Source organism: Athene noctua, chromosome 4, assembly GCF_965140245.1.
Source record: "Athene noctua chromosome 4, bAthNoc1.hap1.1, whole genome shotgun sequence".
NCBI lineage: Eukaryota > Metazoa > Chordata > Aves > Strigiformes > Strigidae > Athene > Athene noctua.
In genome coordinates, this window is record NC_134040.1 from 84,256,097 (window position 1) to 84,275,414 (window position 19,318).

The following is a 19,318-nucleotide window of genomic DNA, read 5'->3' on the forward strand; positions in this document are numbered from 1 at the left end:
TTACTTTCACTTCCTCAGGACTTTGATCCTTTATTCACTGTGAGTAATTAAACAGCAATGTCAGCATGGATTTCACTGTGAGCTCCCAGTGAATATTTTTCCGGTCCGTACAAGGGCATCTAAATATCAGCTTTTTAGAATATTGCAGAAGGTAGTTTTACCTGAATGACTGAGAAGAACATTTCTGTATTTTTTTCTTCTTTCCAGATGAATTTATATGTGTCCTCTGTTTCTCCATTAGTGTCAGAGACACACAGCAAAACTGATCATTGTTTCTACTTCTGATTATGTTTTGGGTGGTTGAGGTTTAATATATAATTAAAAAGCAGACACAGGACTGAGGGTTTTTTCTTTATGCTGGAATGATTGTGAGAACTTATGTCAGAGCCCACTGCACGTCAAGAGTTCATCAAGATTAGTTTTACTGCTTTTGTGAGGCTTTTACACAGTAGTTTTCTTTGAAGTGACTCAGTGAATAAACGGAGGAGACACTGCCTGGGGTGCCAGGAAAATGAGAGCTTATGGCATAACCTCTCCAAACGACACAAAAGCATGCAATGATCAAGTCTACCAGAACAGTGCAGGATTTGTGCAATACACAATAAAATAGCCTATTTGTTCTATAGAGACCAATATTTTCAAGCTGCCATGGGAGGGGGGAAAACATTCCCTCCGAAAGCCAGCACGAACAGCTGGGAAGATGTTCGTGCAGAGTTTGTGAAAGCTGAGCTTGTGGTAGATGGTGACAGAAAACTGCAAGGCAAACGTCTCTAGCTCATTTCCCTCCCTCCTTTCCTGCATCATTTTGTTTGCCGGTGACTTAAATCTGTATTTGTTCTGACTTTTTTCCCCCAAGAGTATGATCTGACAACATCAGTGGCATTTAAAACACACATGGCTCATCCACTCTTCAGCTTGTAGAAGGAGACAGAAAGAGGCGTCTGCTGCATTCTGCTGTCTGTGGCGGTCATGTTAAATTTGGGTGCTCTAATTCCAGTTTTAAGGGACTGCTGGAAATCCCTTCTTCCACAGCAGCCATAGCCGTAACCCTCTAGGCTTGACAGTTTGGTCTTGTTTTACGATCTCTTTTATGAAAGTGACACATAACGATTTAACAACCAATAACGTTAAACTACAAATTAGCAAGCTCAGACTCAAGACTGCAGTAATACTTTCATGCATTCAGAACCATTTTTTTCAGAACCGTACTTGTCCTAATACATCTTATTCTGGTATACATTGTGTGTACATCTGTTTTACTGTTTTTTAATGATGTCAGCTCAAGAGGGCTAGGTTGGGTTTCATTCATCTTAATGAAGATGACTTACTACTATGTAACGTATTACCTCATTCGTGTGACCTCTGCTGGGTTTTATCTTTGTGGAATTTTAGAACAAGTTCAAATCTCATTTCGTTCTCATCTCCAGCATAATTTTTCTTACTCTTCTTTATGTATCTTGCCATTTTAAGACAAGGCCTTCATGCAAACGGACAAGTAGCATAGCTACTCATAGCATGGAGGGTAGCTACATTTCAAGAAGCAACAGTTTTTCAAGCAAGCAACAACATCGCTGCTTTCAGGAGCCAGTGACCTTAGGAATCACTTATTTCTCTCAAGAACAAATAGATTAGAGTCTATTTGTTTATATCAATAGTGATTTTGATTTTATGTAATAACCTTACTGGTCAAATTACAAGTAATACTGTGTCCCATTTATGTGGGTAATTATTACTATTTAGTGCAACACCTACATTTGTTAGCCTGCCTTCTTCATGCGGCTATGTCAGCTCTGGTTGTTCACTACAGAGGATTTCTCTGTACTTGAACACTTGAGAACTGTACTCAAATGGGGAAGAAAAAAAGGCATCACTGAGCTCTGGAGGCTGGAAGAATAATTGCAAAAGGCTAATAATTGACCCTTATGGAACAGTGAGTAGATACACATATAGACGGTCTATATTTAAAGAAAAAAGAGGTTTAAAATAACTGGAAATCCACTGAGATGTCATATGTTATGAATTCTCTCCTTGGACAAAAACTCCTTGGCTGCCATTATACCTGCACATTTTTGATGATGAATCATGGCAGGCAAAGGCTATTTAATCTTTGACTCCAGGACGGTGTTCGACCTTGAACAATTCCCTGACTGTCAATTGTATTTATAATTTGCTTTCTTAAATACTGATCTATTTGATGCAATTAAGCAATAACAATTGCTTCCCATTAAGTACTTAATTCTGTTCCTATTCCTGCTCACGCGCATTTGAAATGGCTGGCTGTTACTGAGCACAGAAAAAAAAAAAAAAAAAAAAAAAAAGGGCTTCAGATATATAGGGCAAAGTTACACTCAGGAATTGTGCTCAAGTCATCTCATATAGCATTTGGGTTGTCACTGAAATACAGTCTCCAAGGAAGATTTCTTGGCATCGCAAAACCATTTTGTGGTTTTACTTCCTTCTACCTGACTTACAGTTTCAACCCCGTAAACTTAGCGGGAGGGCTATTACAGGGAAGGCAGAGGTGGTCTAGGAGAGCTGTGTATTTAAAGCTTGCACAGACCTACCCACAACTACTCCTTGGCTCCTGATGGTGCTGTAACTTCTTCCCTTTCAAAGCAGAGAGTTAAAAGAAGTTTCAAGCATTTACAATGGATCAAGAACTTGAGGGTGGAGGAAAAAGGCAAGTTAAGGGGTGGGGATCAAATTTTGGTGAGGCTTAAATACGTTCATTAAATCAGCTTGTGTCAACTCTTTCTATACTTTCTATGCAGTTCCTCTTACTGCTTTACCACTTCCTCTCTGTATGGTCTATGCAAATGTAGTTTTATGATCAAGCTCAGGTTCTTTTCTCCCTGACATCCTTCCTCTTTTCAGTCTGAATTCTGTGTTTCACACTGAAGCTTCTTGATGCCAGAAGCAGTCTTGCATGAAGTCTTGCACATATGTAAATCTGACAAGGATTGCATATTGGATGGAAACACAGAGCAAGTCTATTAAGGAATTAGAGCGCTATGCAAGTTCTGTTATGGACTCTTAAGATGAGAATAAGCTTCTATCTTTGGTAACTTTGCCTGTCTTTTTTTTTTTTTTTTTTTTTTAAATATATATATATATTCAGAAATTGCAGTGAACTATTGTACTTTGATAAGGCTGTTACGGTAGTGTAAACAGAGCAGTAAAAGTGAACCATTTGATGAGTCAGTCAGTTTGTTTCAAGCAACAGACCAGCCACGAAGTTGTAGAGCACATTGCAAAATTACAGCAGGTCAAGAAAAAAAAATCTGTAAATTAAGAAAATTAGATCAGAGGGTGATATTTGTGACTTGTTCGATAGGAATTTTTTTTCACCTGTCCCTTCTGCAAATACCTGGATGGCCTCTTTCTGTCTGTCTCACAGAAAGTTTCTCGGATATACTGCAGTCTTTGCAGCCCATTTGATTTATTCCTGCCTTGAACTGTGATTTTCATGTGTTAATACTCTGCTCCAGTTCTTCTCTGTATTGCTGCATGTGGCCATTATTACCCCCCTCCCCCAGGCCCATTTCCCGTGTTATATATCCGTTTCATTTTCTTAGTTAAGTTGAGTGTGAACTTAGGGTCAAGAACAGACAAGTCATGTGATGGGACTGAGGTATAACTGCATTTTCCAGTTTTTTTTCCACCGCATTGTCTGAGGGTTTGGGAGCACAATCTCACATATAGTGCAAAAACCCAAAGTTCACAGTTCAGCTGTCAGTTATAAAAGAGGCTGATGAATTAATGTCCTAAAGGAAGCCTGGTTTGGAAAGCTACCCGACGTGATCTCTCTTTAAGGCATACTTGTCAAGGTATGAAGCCTACATTTGAAAAACACACTTATTCCAACCCCTCCACAAAATGTATCTGCTTGAGGGATAGGGGCCCTATCGTGAGTCCATCCCAGCAGATTACTGGAACAAATGCCTGTTGTTCTTTAGACAGATTTCCCCACCCTTTGGAAAAAAACTGTCATACCCTTGATGTACGGACTAAGGCTGAACTCATACTTGTTCGAAGATGTGACAAACACAGACAAACCAAACAATGGACCTGGCATATTACTGAAGTACTGCGCATGTCTGTCCAGTATTAGTTCCATGAATATATTGTAATAGACTTTTTTTGGGAGGCTAGCATGCTGTTATGCTGCAATTGTACCTTTAATAAATAAAGGGTCACTTTATCGTTAAGCTTCAAAGAACAAAGCGTATTCAGAATGCAAGGACAGTAATTAAAGTCTTGTAATAGAGTAATGGAGCATTTACTCAAATAACAGAATTACTGTTGACAACCTGAACAGCAATGACATTTAGGTTTTCCTTAGATATTTCTCATTCAAACTACGTCACTAGTTCTGAGGGTCCCTTTTGTAAGTCTCCCTGGTGTGTATCTCGAGAGCGATTATCCCTCATTGTCAATATAGCCAGACATTTCTTCTCCACATCAGCTTTGATTGAGCTCTTCCAGTTTTCCCACACACCTATCTGTATATAAACCTCTGTGAGTGATAAGGATTTATGCTTTTATTCTAACTTACTGATTTTATTTTTATTTTTTTTCTGGAGTAACTACCAAAATTTTGTCTGCATAGCGTGCAAAACTAGTCAAACCTGGAATTAAAAAGCTGTAGGCTGAGTATGGGTTTAATACACTGTTGTCATGTATTTTGAAAGGCAATACATCTCTGGGGCACGCTGAGGTAGGCTGTCAGTCAGGTATCCCCACTGCTGAAATTCACACGACCTTGGCCAGAGTAAATTCTTTGCTAAAGCAGAGAGGGGAGGAGCAACCTTCTGAAAACAAAATATTGTACCATAAATTTCTTTGACAACGTTGCACAATTTAGCGAGGTTTCACGGCGTCTCTCCAGCATGGAGGGCATTTCTGAAGAATGAGCGATACAAGTCACACAAGGAGGCAAAAGAACTTGAGGACAAAAGTGAGTCTTTGTTCGGGCAGGTTACCTGGGGGGGAAATTCAGTACATGATGTACTGTGTGATACATCAGTCATGCAAGCTATTTCTGGAAGGTTTTACTTGCTGGAGAGCTGTTGTTCGTTTAGGGAGGAATTCCTCCTTGGACAGTGCTTGGAAAAGGCCAGCGTACCTCTGAGTCTCGCTGAAGCCATATTCTGGCACATAAGGCGCGCAGCCTCACACAACTCCCCTGCGCAGGGATGAATTTTACCTTTGCTGAATGGCCCGTTTAGCTGCCACCAGATCTGAAAACACGCAGGGGATTGATAAAGGCGTTAGACTCTACTTGCAGAGCGGATCAGCCAGACCTCCACCCCAAATGCTGCCTGTGCCCAAGTGATTTGTCCCATCGGCTCATTGCACAGGGCTGACATTTCTCTGGCTGCTGGGTACTACACGGTGCAGCAGGACAGCTCCCCCACTGGCAGGTCCCACCACGCATGGCCACAGCCAATAAGTAGATATATTTAAAAAACAAAAGCTGTCGTGACGTTTAATGGAGTGTACCTGCACACTAGGGTGTAAGGGCCACGGCAAAGGAAGGGTATGCCTGCGTACTCTAGAGCGCTGCATCCAACACGGCTGACAACCAGGCAAGGGGGAGGCAGAAAAGATGGAACTGGGGTGTTGCAGCTCACTGTCGGCCCACGATACCTACCTGAGGCTGCAGTGAAGGTCTGATATTATTCTGCAGCTGGTTTAAACCCACGGCCTTTCGCTTACCTCTGCTGCAAATGAGCCTTCAGTTGCTCCGCAGATATGCGGGATTTTAAATTCACGCCGATAGACAGGAAACACCCTCTACCTAGGAGTGATTTCCATTACACAAGGTGAGTGGCAGAACAGACCTGGACCACAAACTCCCTCACCCCATAGCCATTGCTCTTGGTTTTATTGCCGCTCAGTTCTGAAGCTACAGGTCATACGTACCACTTGACTTGGCCTGGTCAAATTAATTATGGCTGGAATATTGATTCAGCTATTAGTCATGAATACGCTAAGAGATACACTATTAATGCTTTACAGGCCTTAACCTGTACAGCTGGTTTGTACCATCCATTCAAATGAATTCTGAGTATTTCCTTTAGTAGCTATACTCTCTAGCTTAAATTCACAAAGACTTGTACTTAACAGTTAGCCAGCCCTGAAATCTTGGTGGTAGGGTTGAGACAGCGCCTGTACTACCCAGTACACCAACATTTCTATTTTCAGGGTCTCTTGAAAGGTAAAGAAATTAATGTGCTGATGTGTAGAAATCTACCGTTTCTCCCCGGATCGGGGATATACAAGAAAATATCAGTGTTGCTCTGCAACCAGAACTCCCCTTTCCTCTCTTCTCCTTTGGGTATGATGAGAGGATGACAGTGGCTCATTGTTCAGGGGATGAAAGCTAATGTTGGATGTGGCTTTGTCATGTGGATTTTTAAAGCTGCCTTTGTTTTAGAGGGCTCCAGTGAAGCTATGAACATTTACAGTAATGGCAAATCTGGATTTTCCGCCTTAACTCCATTGTCTCTCTCCATGTTACAGAGGTTGTTCTTCTGCATCAACTCTAAATGATGCATCAACATATGAAAGTAGCTTACCATGTATGAGCAAGCCCTGCCTTCAGCAGGGCTTGAACTGAATTTCTGATGCACTGATGGAAATCTACAGGATTTGGCACAAATAATGTACCAAATTAATTTTTCTAATGTACCTAGTTGCCCTGAAATCTTCATTGGAAGATGCTAGTTCTCTAATTCATCAGACTCATCCTGTAGTTCATCAGACCCATCGTCTTAATGAGGGCTTCAGACAAGCTGAGCCTGGTGGTGCTGGGGTAGGAAGTGATCAGGTAGGATCCCCCCACCGCACCTTCACTCAGTTATGATGATAATGGAGATTTTCAAGCCATTTTTAATTTTAATTCCTTCAGTCTAGTGTTCACCAAGCATTAAGTCTTAACACTGTGGCCTGTGCGTGCAAGGGCTGGTGTTTTCATGCAGGCTGTGATTTTAATATCAGTTAAGGCAGGCTTACCAGAGCTGCTGTGATCAGTCGTGTTTGGCTAAACATTATTCCCTCTCGTTGCAAATGAACGCAGGACCCAAGGCTGCCGAACCTGAGCTGGTACAGCCAGCCTGCCTTGGTGGAGAGCTTTCACAGAAGTGGGAGTGGGTTTCTGGCTGTGTCACCTGGGCACTACTGGACAATTGTTATGTTAAGGAGGAACCAAGCAATTATGCAGTAGTCTTTTAATAGAATTATGTTAGGATTGGTTTAGCATAATTTCTGTAAGGTTGTGTAAGGCCCTTTTTTTTTTTTTTTTTTTTTATAAGTATCATTGCATAGAACTCTGGCAAATTCAGAGCCTTACAGGAAAGCAAGATGTGTTCAACTTGCTCCCAGATCAGCACTTTTTCTCCCAATCTTGTCTCTCCCACAGCCCCTCTCAGGTACAAATCCTTCTTCAACAATGCCTAGGTGTTTGGACATTACGCCTCCAGTCCAACTTTCACCTCTCAGAAGCCTCTTGAAGAATGAATAATTTATCATCAGCAATTTAAAGCCGTGTAGGTCATCCACTTCCTCTTGGCAGGATTGTTCACACCGTTGTTGCTGCTGAAAGGAAATGTGGAAGGATCCTGGCTGTCACTCATAAGACCTTGTAGCTAGTTTAACTGATTGTGCTTGTCATGTTTTACCCTACAAGAGTGACCGCCGAGCGTGGTGAGGAAGCCTAGACGTGACCCAGCCAAACTCCTGGGCCAGTCCAAAGCTTGTAGTAGAAGCTACTCAAAGGATGTATTGGTTAGGGAAACATCTGAGCAGGCTGGAGGAGCAATGAGAGACTCTACACTGATGTCGCTCTGCCTGGGCAGAGACACATGTTTCTACCCCGAGCTCCCCACTGCAGCTGACATACACTGAGAGGCACCTCGAACCCAGCTGCCCAGCAGCTCCCAGGAGGCTGCAGCTATCCAAACCCTGTACTTTTTGGAGTGAGCTTGCATCCCGTTCAGAGCAACAGTCTGTGTATGCTGTGGTATAAATTCAGTTATGCCTTTGGTTCAGTTTTGGGAATATCTGTCCCTTCCTTATTTTGGATAAATGATTAAACAATTACTGTATAAAAAAAACCTCAGGAAACCTAGAAAAAAATGCTCAAGACCAGAAGCTTTCCTTAACTGTCTGCCTAAACTAGTTCATCGCCTTCAACTCATAGAGGGAGAGAAGAGGATGTGAGTACAGGAAAAGCCTATTTGCGACTTTGTAGGTCACCGCTACCTGTCAATCAGCTGGCAGCTAGGATGCTTCCTTCAGCCAAGCAGTGCATCTCATCTGGTTCTAGAGAAATTACATCAGTGAGACATCACTGCTGCTGTACTGTAAGCAAGTGCATGAAAAGGGATCTTCACGTAGAGCAGATGCTGAGAAGAGACTCATACATCGGGGTATTAAGAGTATGAGTAGCACAACATCCTGTTCATGTCCTGGATCTGCTTCAAGGATACCAAGTGTGTTTTCAGGCTGCTTTCTGGGAGGAGACAAGAGGCAGAAAACTTCTGATTAATGTGGTGACTCAGCGCACAGCGGATGGACTTGTCCCACACAATAATTAGCATGACCAAGGACAGCAGCCGATGTGACACGAGGACAGTAAATGCAGAAAAGAATCTAAAACATGTCCTAGGACATGTCAGAGGACCTTGAGCCAGGCTGCTCTAGAAACATGAGCTTACCTAAGCACACCATAACTTCGCTGGAGGTAGAAGCTTTGGTTGATTATCGTGAAATGTCAACGCACCATTGTACATTGCACACCAATGTGGATTTGGACCACATGCTGCTGGGGGGCTTATACCCGAGTGATCGTCTGATCCATTTCGAGGTTGAAATGCTGGCATTTATAAAAATGGACAAAACCCCATGGGTTGTCCATGGACTCTCAGCTGCGTGAGAATGTGACCGTGGACAATGAGCCCAAGGTAACACCAGGATGACTTCAAGCCTGGGCGTTTGGTCCTGCCTCTCATTGTGCTTAGACCTGCTGCCTTTTCATTTCACAAGGACTAATCTGAAATTTTCTATTTCAGGGAGAAAGAGTGATTTTCAAACTCTCTTACCACTACTTCAATCTTTTTTCATAACTTGTAATTCCTTTTTTTTTTTTTTTTGACAGAACATATGCTGTATGACTGAAAGTTTTTTAGGCAAAACTAGGAATGTCCACAAGGATGGATAAAAGCTGACCTGTTTATTGACTTTCATTTTATTGTCTGATGGTTGGTCCCAATTAAAAAAAAAAAAAGAGAGCAAAGGTCAGTTGGAGAAACAGTGTTGGTTAGGAAGAGCTACTTTTTTCTGTCGCCTCTAAGAGTTTGTGACAGTCAGCAAAAGCAAATTAAACAGTAAAGATACTGTGAGAGGTCTTCCTTTTCTTTTTGTATTTCACTAACTTGAAGATGTATACAATGTCGTGATTAATTATATTAATAAATATCAATAAGAAATTGATTTTGTTTTAAATTCTTGTCTTCGTGTTAATTTCTATCTGATTTTTTTTTTTTTTTTTTTAATAAATGCCAGCCTTTTTCATTCCTACTTAGAATTCAATTAATAAGAAATAAACAAAGGAAGCCCCATGAGCACTTCTGTCTTCTGGGGGATGTAGCAATTTCAATTTAAGCTAAGATCATTTCCCATAAGTTTCATAAACATAAATTTCCATAAGAGAGGTTGATAGGTAAGCATTTCACTGTGTGCAGGACCATTCAGGCTATCAGAAGGCTGCGGGTTTTTCAGTGTCCTTTTTGACTCCTGCCTAATATCTTTCAAGTGTGTTCACGTTATTTGTTGTCAGTACATGTTTCCTATTTTCATTTTTATTAATTTTTATTGAACTGGGACATTATTTCAATGTTTCTTTATCAGTTTAATTATAAGCAAACATCTTGTCTGACTCGTTTCTGTGACATATGTAACGGTTCACAGGATCTGGTAATTAATAAAAAAAGAATATTTTTTTAAAAATCAGGTTTAGAATTATAATTTGATCAAAACCTGTTTTGTTTTTTCCATTCACGTGGATGAAGAATGACTTAAAGTCCTGCTCCTTCCCTGCTACCAGGAGAATAGACTACGGTGTAGCTTTTGGTATTTTCTTTGTTCTGTCTTTTGAAGGAGAGGAGGGACTTCTTAGCAGCCCCTTTTTTTATATTTAGGTCAGACCTTACTATCTAGATTACTTGTGCTATATGCACGTGACTATGGTTAAAAAGGAATGGCAGGTCATATACGTAGTTCCCAGTTTTGCAACAAGGCTATGTACTGTGTGGTTTGCTCACGTCAGTCCTTCCATTTTTTGCAGGGAAACTTGTATATGCTTAATAATTTGCAGTCCAGCTTTTAATACATAAGCTAATTTTTAAAAGTTTACTAATTAATTATATGGTTAAGCAAGACTCTATCAGTTGGAAAATTGCATTTCTTACTGTAAAAATCTGAACCTACAATGGATACATGCAGTGCTGGAAGCAACCTGAACTCTGTGAGAAGGTTTTTTTGGAAACCGTCTTCCAGCATGCCCTCTTTTCATGCATTTAGTAAAATTTTCTTCACTTATATTCCTAGATTTTTCAGTGCCTGCTTCAAAGTCCACTGAATTTGATTACAACAATCATATGTCGGACCCTTATTTTTTTCCAGTCTGCAAAAAATTATTATGATCAAACAAATAAAGGTTTAAAATCAGAATCCAGTATATGATGGTTACAAACTATCCAATGCAGAATTAAGGAAAAAAAAAAACATCACCACACAAAACCAAGCAAAGCAACTGTACATTTTTTTTTAAAGTTTAAATTGCCTGTATTGCTTTAATTCCAAACTCAGACAGAAGCAGACTTAACTTAGAACATTTTTTTTAGGAGTGTAAGTCAAATCCTTAATGCTAATGTAGGAGGGTTTTTTTGTATTTAATTTAACATACATTTTGTTATCGCTTGGCTCAATGCCTCAGGAGTCTGAGCCAAAGCTGTTATACTGTAATATCCATGAGGTTCAGTTTTCTCTTTCACCTGCAATACTGTACTCTCAGTGTAATGCTAATGTGACTCCTGCAGTATAACAAAGAACCCATAATGACAGCAGCAGAGGGGCCTGAATGTCATTTACACCTATTTGCTATATCCAAGGTCAGCAAAAATGCACCTGCAAAACACTCGCACTGCACCCGGACTGGCTACAGGAGAATGGTCTACTGAGACAAGATTATTTTGAATAAGAGATTTTTATTATTTTTTTCCTTTTAAACTCCTGAAGGTCTTTTTATGAAAAATCATAATGAGATATTCAAGGTAAGCACGTGCATTTCTGTGGTAACAGTGAAAGAGACACATTTTGGAACAGTGGTAAAGAATTAGAAAAAAAAAATAAATCTAAAGATGTATTTAACATATTTATAAATATATTGCCAGAAATATTGTTTCCTCATACCATATTTTGTACCCTGCCTGTTGATCGAGTCTTAAAACCAACCAATTGCTTTGGAACTGCTGCAGCAGACGCAGGAAGACTGATCACTGCTTTTACTGCAAAGAGTGCAGCAAGTTCTCAGTCTTGTGAAAGGAATGAAAAGCAAGCTATGGTCTTCTGATGTAGTAATTTTTATTAAACGACATTCAAAGACATCGTAAGTATGTTTTAAAAAAATCAATACGTTGCATTCCTCTCTTTTTGTACCAGTCCAGAAGGACGGTACTGACCGACAGAAACAACAAAGACACGACCAACGTTGACCAACCATGTCTTTGGTGCAGTAAAAGAAGGAATCCCCAGAGCTAAGTGCAGGGCATGGGTGAACATTTTTAACATATTACTGCAGTAGCACGAACTGTGCATAAGGTGAAGCTTGTGTAAGGCCAGGGATGCGTGTCCTAGCCCCGGCTTCATGGCGCTGCAGGACCAGCGAGGAGCTGCTGGGGCAACAGCTGGACGCTATCTTTGGAGCTCCTGCTGGAGCCCCCTGACATCGCAGCTCCCCATCACCTCCCTAGCCAAAGCTATCGCCTCATCCTCTGTCATTGCTCCAGGTTTAAACTGACGTTTGTGTTGTCTCGTCTGGAGCAAACCAGGCAGCTCTCACGTGCACGGCTGCTTTGCCGGGGGCTGGCGATGGATGGGCCCCTATATTGTAACATCATTCATGTCCCCTGTTAGTTTCTGGAGACGTGTCCGTCTGGACTCACAAGTGATTGGGAATGAGGAGACTCTTTGGATTAGAGTCTTGGGAATTTGGGATCTCCGAGGATGCAAAACCAGGAAGGGAAGCAGGCGGCACCTCCCCATCTGCTGGTGCTCCAGAAGAAAGTCCTGCAAATCTAGAGTTAGATTTTAAAACATAGATCTAGCCTGGGGCAATAACTATAGCTAAGACATCCTTTCTAGTCAGAAAAGCTGTGACCGGAAGGTTTTACTGATAATATACACTGCTTCTGAAAGGAGAGGTCCCACAGCAGGGAATGAAGATTTTCACCCTGCGTTTGGTTAAGCAGAACTGACAGTGATATACTAGTTTCAACCCTAACACCACCTAGTGATTCCCCATAATACTGCACCCCCCACCTATCCACAACCTCTGCTCGCCCCACTTCCACGGTGGGTCCAAATTATCATCACTTCAGGAGGTCAGGGCCTGCTTCGGAGAGCAAATCCCCTTGAATTTACAATTAAGGTGGGTTTTAGACAATGCTCTGCTAATACTCCAGTGCACTACGTTTTACCCTTCTACAGACACATTTAATGTCAACTTCAGAGCAAATATTCATATATTCAAGCCTTTAGGTAGTTTCGGAGTACAAGTAACACAAAATGGTAATGGTGCTTTCCTGTATCTTTTTGTTTCTCTATGGACTGAAGCAGAAAAATTCAGAGTGAGGCAAATTTTATCTAGTCCGGAGATAAAGATACATGAAAGGTAAATCTTAAATACATGGATTATAATAAGATTGTAATTTAAGCTTGTAAAGTATTCTCCTATTCCCAGTCCAAAGCAAATTCTTAGTAGGCAGTTTAGTGTTGGTATTCTCAGGTAATATATACAGATTGGCAAAGCTATTCATGCATTTGTAAACGAGTAGTAAGAGTACATTTTGGGACTACCCTCTTCTTTTGCATACAATCCGAATGACTACATAATCCTTCAGCGACGATGGACTAACCAGTCTTTCAGATATATATAGATCAATTCAATACCCATCACTGTTTTGTCTGTAACTAGCACAGATCTGAGGAAGCATTCCTGTTTGGAAATACAACGTTCACGGAATTAATTTTGATTAAGAACCAAAGAAAATATCTAGAAACAGACATAACTGATGATCTGGATTACAAGAACTGCTTGGTTATAGTGGATTCATCACCTGCCTCAAGTGAACTCTCCATATTATTGTGCTTGGCCAGAGCCTGTTTCAGGTGTCATCAGCTGGTATATCCATCTCCGAATCTGAGCTTTCTCCATTGCTGTATCTCCATCGCTGTATTTCCATAGTCACAATATTATTCTCTGGAGACTGGACATTGACTTATCAAATTCAGTGAGGTTTTAATCAAAACTCGGGCATAACTTTGCTGCTGGAAGAACAGCTGAAATGTCCTGGGCATACCTCTCTGTTGCACAGCATGTTTTCCTGAGAATTAGAGGTTTGTTTGTATCAATTACTGACTGCCCTCTTGGACCCATTTAGTCCCAAGCCCTTACGTAAATGAGTTTACGATATATCAAGGCTTTTATCATAGAATGAGCTCATATTTGTGGCTTCTAGTTTCACTTACACAAGGGTAGGACCCTGCTGCAGAAGTTTCATTTAGTGATGGCAACAAGCACTGTATGGTATGGCTCAGCTTGCCTTGTAAATAATCAAAGAGATTGAAAGAGCTCAGTCTCATCAAATTATGATAAAGGACAATGACAGTATTCATGTTCTTGGGGAAAAAGGAGGGTGCTGAGGGTGCTTTCATCTGGGGAGGGAAGGTGTGCTACCAAGAGCCACCGCGTGGGAGTGGAAAGAAAGGGGTGGTTTTGGCACAACCAAATGTCTCTGAGAAAGTACGCTGCAGTCAAAGGAAATTTATAGACTCAGTGCAGACGAGCAATAGGATTTAAGGATGTGCAATGCACAGAACAATAAACTAGAGCTATATTTACATCCTTCATCTGAAATATTTAGTAAAGCCTAAACCGCATATATAAATGTATCTACAATCAGATACGTTCATTTAGTCATAATCTCGATCATGGGTTTAGATGCTGTTACAGCTCCTCCATGCATGCCGCCTTCTATTTTTGACATGGAGCTTTTGTATGTTTTTTAGTCTCGGAGAGTCTTGCTAGCCAATCTGTCTTAGTGCAAGAGGGACATTTCGTGGTGCTCATAGTCGAGGATTCACTTTAATCTTGTATTCCCCAGGAAACTGCTGGGCTTTATGAAATGAATCTCTGTATCCTTCCATTACATCTTCTGACTTAATGCTGGTAGCACTGGAAGTCAGATGGTTCCCAGTCTTAATATCTACAAGATCAATGTAAGATTCAGGCATAGTCTGAGAGGAAGCAGTAGCGGGACATTGTATCTGCAATTTAGAATTGTAAATATTTTATCTGCTTTAATGCATGCGCACATCTTGCACATTGATGACTAATCTGCAAAATGAGGCTGGTTTTTAGACAATGACTGCAGTAAGCTTGAACAGTTTTACCTGTTCAAATACCTTCATGGATATTAAAAGAATATGTGTATTAAATAGCAATTAATGTTTATCTTGGTGTCATTTCTCCATGTGAGAGATTCTCCTTTGTGAATACGCTCTGTGTTTTTATAGCTGAACCTTCTATTCCTTCTATTCATGCAGCACTGTACATCATTCCTTCTGTGCTGTGACCCTGAGTCCACCGTATTGACTCTTTGAGATCTGCACATTTCCAATTTGCCAGTCTTTTTTTAGTCATTCATCTGTGTTTTGTGGTTTCACATACTTCCCACTGCTTCTTCTCTTTGTTTACAGTTTCATTGTCTGCTAGCTTTTGGCAAAGATTGTTTTGGGGTTTTTTAAATCTGCATAAACACTCAGTGAAGCGTTGTCTTCTGCTTAGTCTTGGATTTTCAGTGGAATTGTGTGCCGTTCTATGTGTTTTAAGATATTTAAATCCGTTGCATTTGAGCCTTGATTTATTTCAAATGGAATGTGGTTCATGACTGGCTCGTGAACTTTCAAGGGACTTGTCCCCTCTGACCAGCATTTCATATATATCAGTAAAAGCGCAAACCTTACCTAGGAACATTAATTCTCAAAATATTTTGTATGTGCTTTCAAATGCTACACTCTTACAGACTATTTTGATTTTGAACACCAGGATTACCTTTGGGATCATAAGAATATATAAACATAGAGTCAGAGAATGGTTTGAGTTGAAAGGGAACTTAAAGGTCATCTCATTCCAACCCTCCTGCCATGGTCTACATGAAGCCTATAGCACACCATCACTACAAAATCTATTCATAGTATGTCACCCACGATTTTTTCTCTTCAGCTAACACACATATCTAAATATTTTTCTATACTTCAACAAAGACTAGCCAGTACCATATCCTCTTTTCATTTTTGATTCCAGGAGGCTCTTAGAGCACCACTCTTCAAACACCCAGAAACTGTCCTTTCCTCAGAGAAGTGCTGTACTTCCAAAACTAATTCCCAGAGTCCTCAATTTGCAGACCCATCTCTTCTGTGGAGGGTGGTGCCCTGGTGGTCCTTCCAGCATAATGTGCAGTTGTGCTCACTGTCAGGTTTTGCTTTGTCTGCACAGGCATACTTGTGAGAAGCAGCTAATCCTAAGCAGCCGTCCTAAGCAGTCGAGGAAGAGAACTGCTTAGAACCAGAATTTTCTGATGGTATCTCATTTAGTTTCCTGGTTGGTGCAAGTAGCTCATGTAACCTAGAAGAAATGCATATGACTAAGAGAAAGAATGTTGTAATGGAAGATCTTGATGGGCAGGAAAAAGGGAGTGGAACAAGACAGGTGGGAATGCAAGCTGTGAAATCACCACAGAGGCCCAGACAACCACAGACACTAAAACACAGTATGTTTTCCCTTAAAAAAAAAAAAAAAAAAAGAAAAAGCAAAAATGAACATGACTAGTTGGGGCTGTGATGACAGCAGCGAATCATTCTGGTGAGAATTAAAGACCACCGAAATAAAAATTTTGGTCCACTTCAATAATCAAGACTGTATGAGCACTGTATATTTAAATTAATGACTGTGGAACTTCCATATGCAAAGAAGAATGACAACGTATCATAATGTCCACATCCCTGCCTTGGAGGCATCCAGTTGTGACGCAGAATTGAGGGGAGAAGACCTCTGAGCACGTTCTATTTGTCAGCTTACAAGTGCAGGCAGGTGTTCATTGTTATTCTTTGCACCTTCTTGGAAATAAAATGCAGGCTGGAACTTCAGCACGATGTTGCATCTCCTAAAACCCACAAGGAGAAGAAACCTCTGAATGTTTCATTAATTTTTTTTTTTTATTATTTTATATTTTATAAGATGCTGCAAGGTATGAAAAAGAAATCATAAGTAAAGGTTGAAAAATAGAGGAGGAATGTGCATTGTAGCTGAAATTAAAAATAAGAAAAAATACAGTGGCATTCATTACTGGAAAGAAAAAAAAATTGAAAATCCGTTTAAGTGATTAGTTGGGAACAACATGGCCTAGAAAATATACAGACAAGTTATATTAGATGTTTAAGGAATAAAGATAGCCATGAGACCACATTAATGGTGTAGAAATTTGAGGGAAAGAGCTGGAACTGATAACTGGATAGAGCAGAAAGGTGGTGTGGTTAAAGCACATCTTTGAGGTAGGAGAGATCTGGTGTTCTCCCTTGCCACATCGGGGTTTTTTTTGCATCTTATGTTGTCTGCATATCTAAGGTCTTCACCGTTCTCTGTGCACAAGCATTAATTTATAAGGAGCAAAAGTAAAGAAAAAAAATTAATTTTTTCATAAAATGCACAAAGTTTGATGAATGCAGTGATTCCTTGGCTTAATCTGCATTTCCTGAAGTTCCACATGGTTTTACTTCATTTGCCTGCACTTGATTGTGGAATAAAGACCCCGAACACTGGTAGGAAGAACTCTCCTGGCAGCGGGGAGCTGCTGATGTGCAGATGTGCCAGCTAGCCCCTTTCCCTGCCAGAACTGAGTTTCGGGCCTGGACCCAGGCTGGTCTGAATCGGATGGTAGAAGCAGCTCCTCTGTCTGTGTCAGCCCAACACCAGGCTCTTCAGAAAAAGGGGCCCAAAGTGCCGTTCCCATCACTGGAAACAACAAAAATAAGACCACTGTTACTAACGTGCTACACGTTACGTGGCCGCTTGACATAATAATACCTCTGCCAGCAAAATCTCCATCCCAACGTGCTTTTCCATCCTTAATAATCTCAACTATTTCTCTGTACTGGGCCATGCATACTCAGGCATGCAGAAAGCTGTCCTGCGTAGCCATACAGTACCCTTTACAGCCTCCCTGCTCAGCCTGTTTTCCTCGTTTCAGTACAGCTGTCTCCAGTCCAGCAGAAAATGCATTAAAAGGGGCTTTTCATAGTCGGAACATTTCACATCTAACTGTCTTTAACATAAATCTGTTCTTTTGCACGCGTTTTCACAGCACTGGCAGGCTTGGAAGCCCCCATAAGATATGTTCCACAGGGGCTTTCTCTCTTCTCACCCCATTAAATGGAGTTGCTCCACTTACATTACAGCAGGACAACTTCTCAAAAGCACTTAAGGATGCAGACCCATTGCCAGGGATAAGGAAGCAGGAGCGTGAATTTGTGGCACGTCAGTCAGTCTCTTGTCGGTGACTGTGGATGTGCTGGGACCCCAAGGGGAAGGGAACGACGCCTGCTGGGTGCGAATGCGGGTGTGAGGATCAGCCACGGCACCGCCGGCGTGCTGCAAATTCACACCTCAGCCTCTCCCTGCAACTTGGTCAGCTGCCGGTGGTCTCAGGATAGCACGAGTGCCGCGTAAAAAACTTGACTTTCCTGTTAGGAAAGAGAACTTTCAAGGCATTAATATTTCTCAGGCACTGTTGGTGTGTTTGTGTTTTTTCTAGTCCTAAGCGTTGCGGTCTGAGCAAGCAGGAACACGGCTCGGAGTTGGAGGCGGTAATGAAGAGAAGAAGGGGAGGGGGCTACATCTTTCTCTGCTCTTCATAAATCCATCTTTGTACAACACATGAATATCGTGATTAATAATAATAGCAGCTTGTGACTGTTTTGAAAAATTGCATTGCTAGAAAATGAATGTTTCCAAGTTGCTCCAAGGGAGGAAGATTTAAGAGGGGAAAAAATATACACAGAACTGAATTTGAAACTATTTACAATTGTAAATGCTGACAGTAATTAGGATGACTTGAGTATTTCAGTACAATGTCCTTGTAGTACTTTACCCCCCTCTTCTGCTCTGCTAGAAAGAGTAGAGTTTTCTATCTTTGGCTAGGAAAATTTAGAAATTTATATATGATGAATATGACATGCTCATTACAGGGTGCCAACTGAAAGGGAACCAAGTAAGAAAATCTGTTGTGCATATCGATATACCCACACTGAACCTCTTACTAATACTGCTATGGCGAAGAACTCTTCCTAGATGTTTTCCTTAACTTGTTTTATGTAATTTAAGAATTACAAAATTACAGACAGACAAGATAAGGATGCTGCACTGCTTTTGAAAAATGAGCTTTTTTACAGGAAAAGTTTCTTCTCGTTTTTGCACAACAACTTTAAATGGGGGAAATGATCAAAACTCCAGAGCAAACAAAACCTGCCTGACAAATGATGTCTTAATGTTTGATCGAGTTCAAGGCATTAATGGTATCATGCAGCATAATTTCTGCTTTCTTGAAAAACAATGGAGCTCATTTAGAAATTGGAATTCCCTGGAGAATGCCACGGGCGTGCAGACTATTAATTACCCTGTTCTATTGTTATCTTTTGTTCAGAACAATAGTGCTCTTGAGGTCCTGTGGAATCTCTCTCCCCTGCAAGGTGTTGCGTTTTGATTAAGCATCATTTCATACAGTTCATTAACAATGTATCTTAAAATGAGCTTTTGATTGAACATTTTTATTGGGCATTTAATATAATTTATGGTTTCTGTTGAAATTTCACATACAACATTTGCCAAGCTAGTTATTATATATTTTTCATTAAACAATGGTGTTTTACATTTTCTGAAAGGTTCTATTTTTTAAGTAGAGGAACAGATTATATAAAA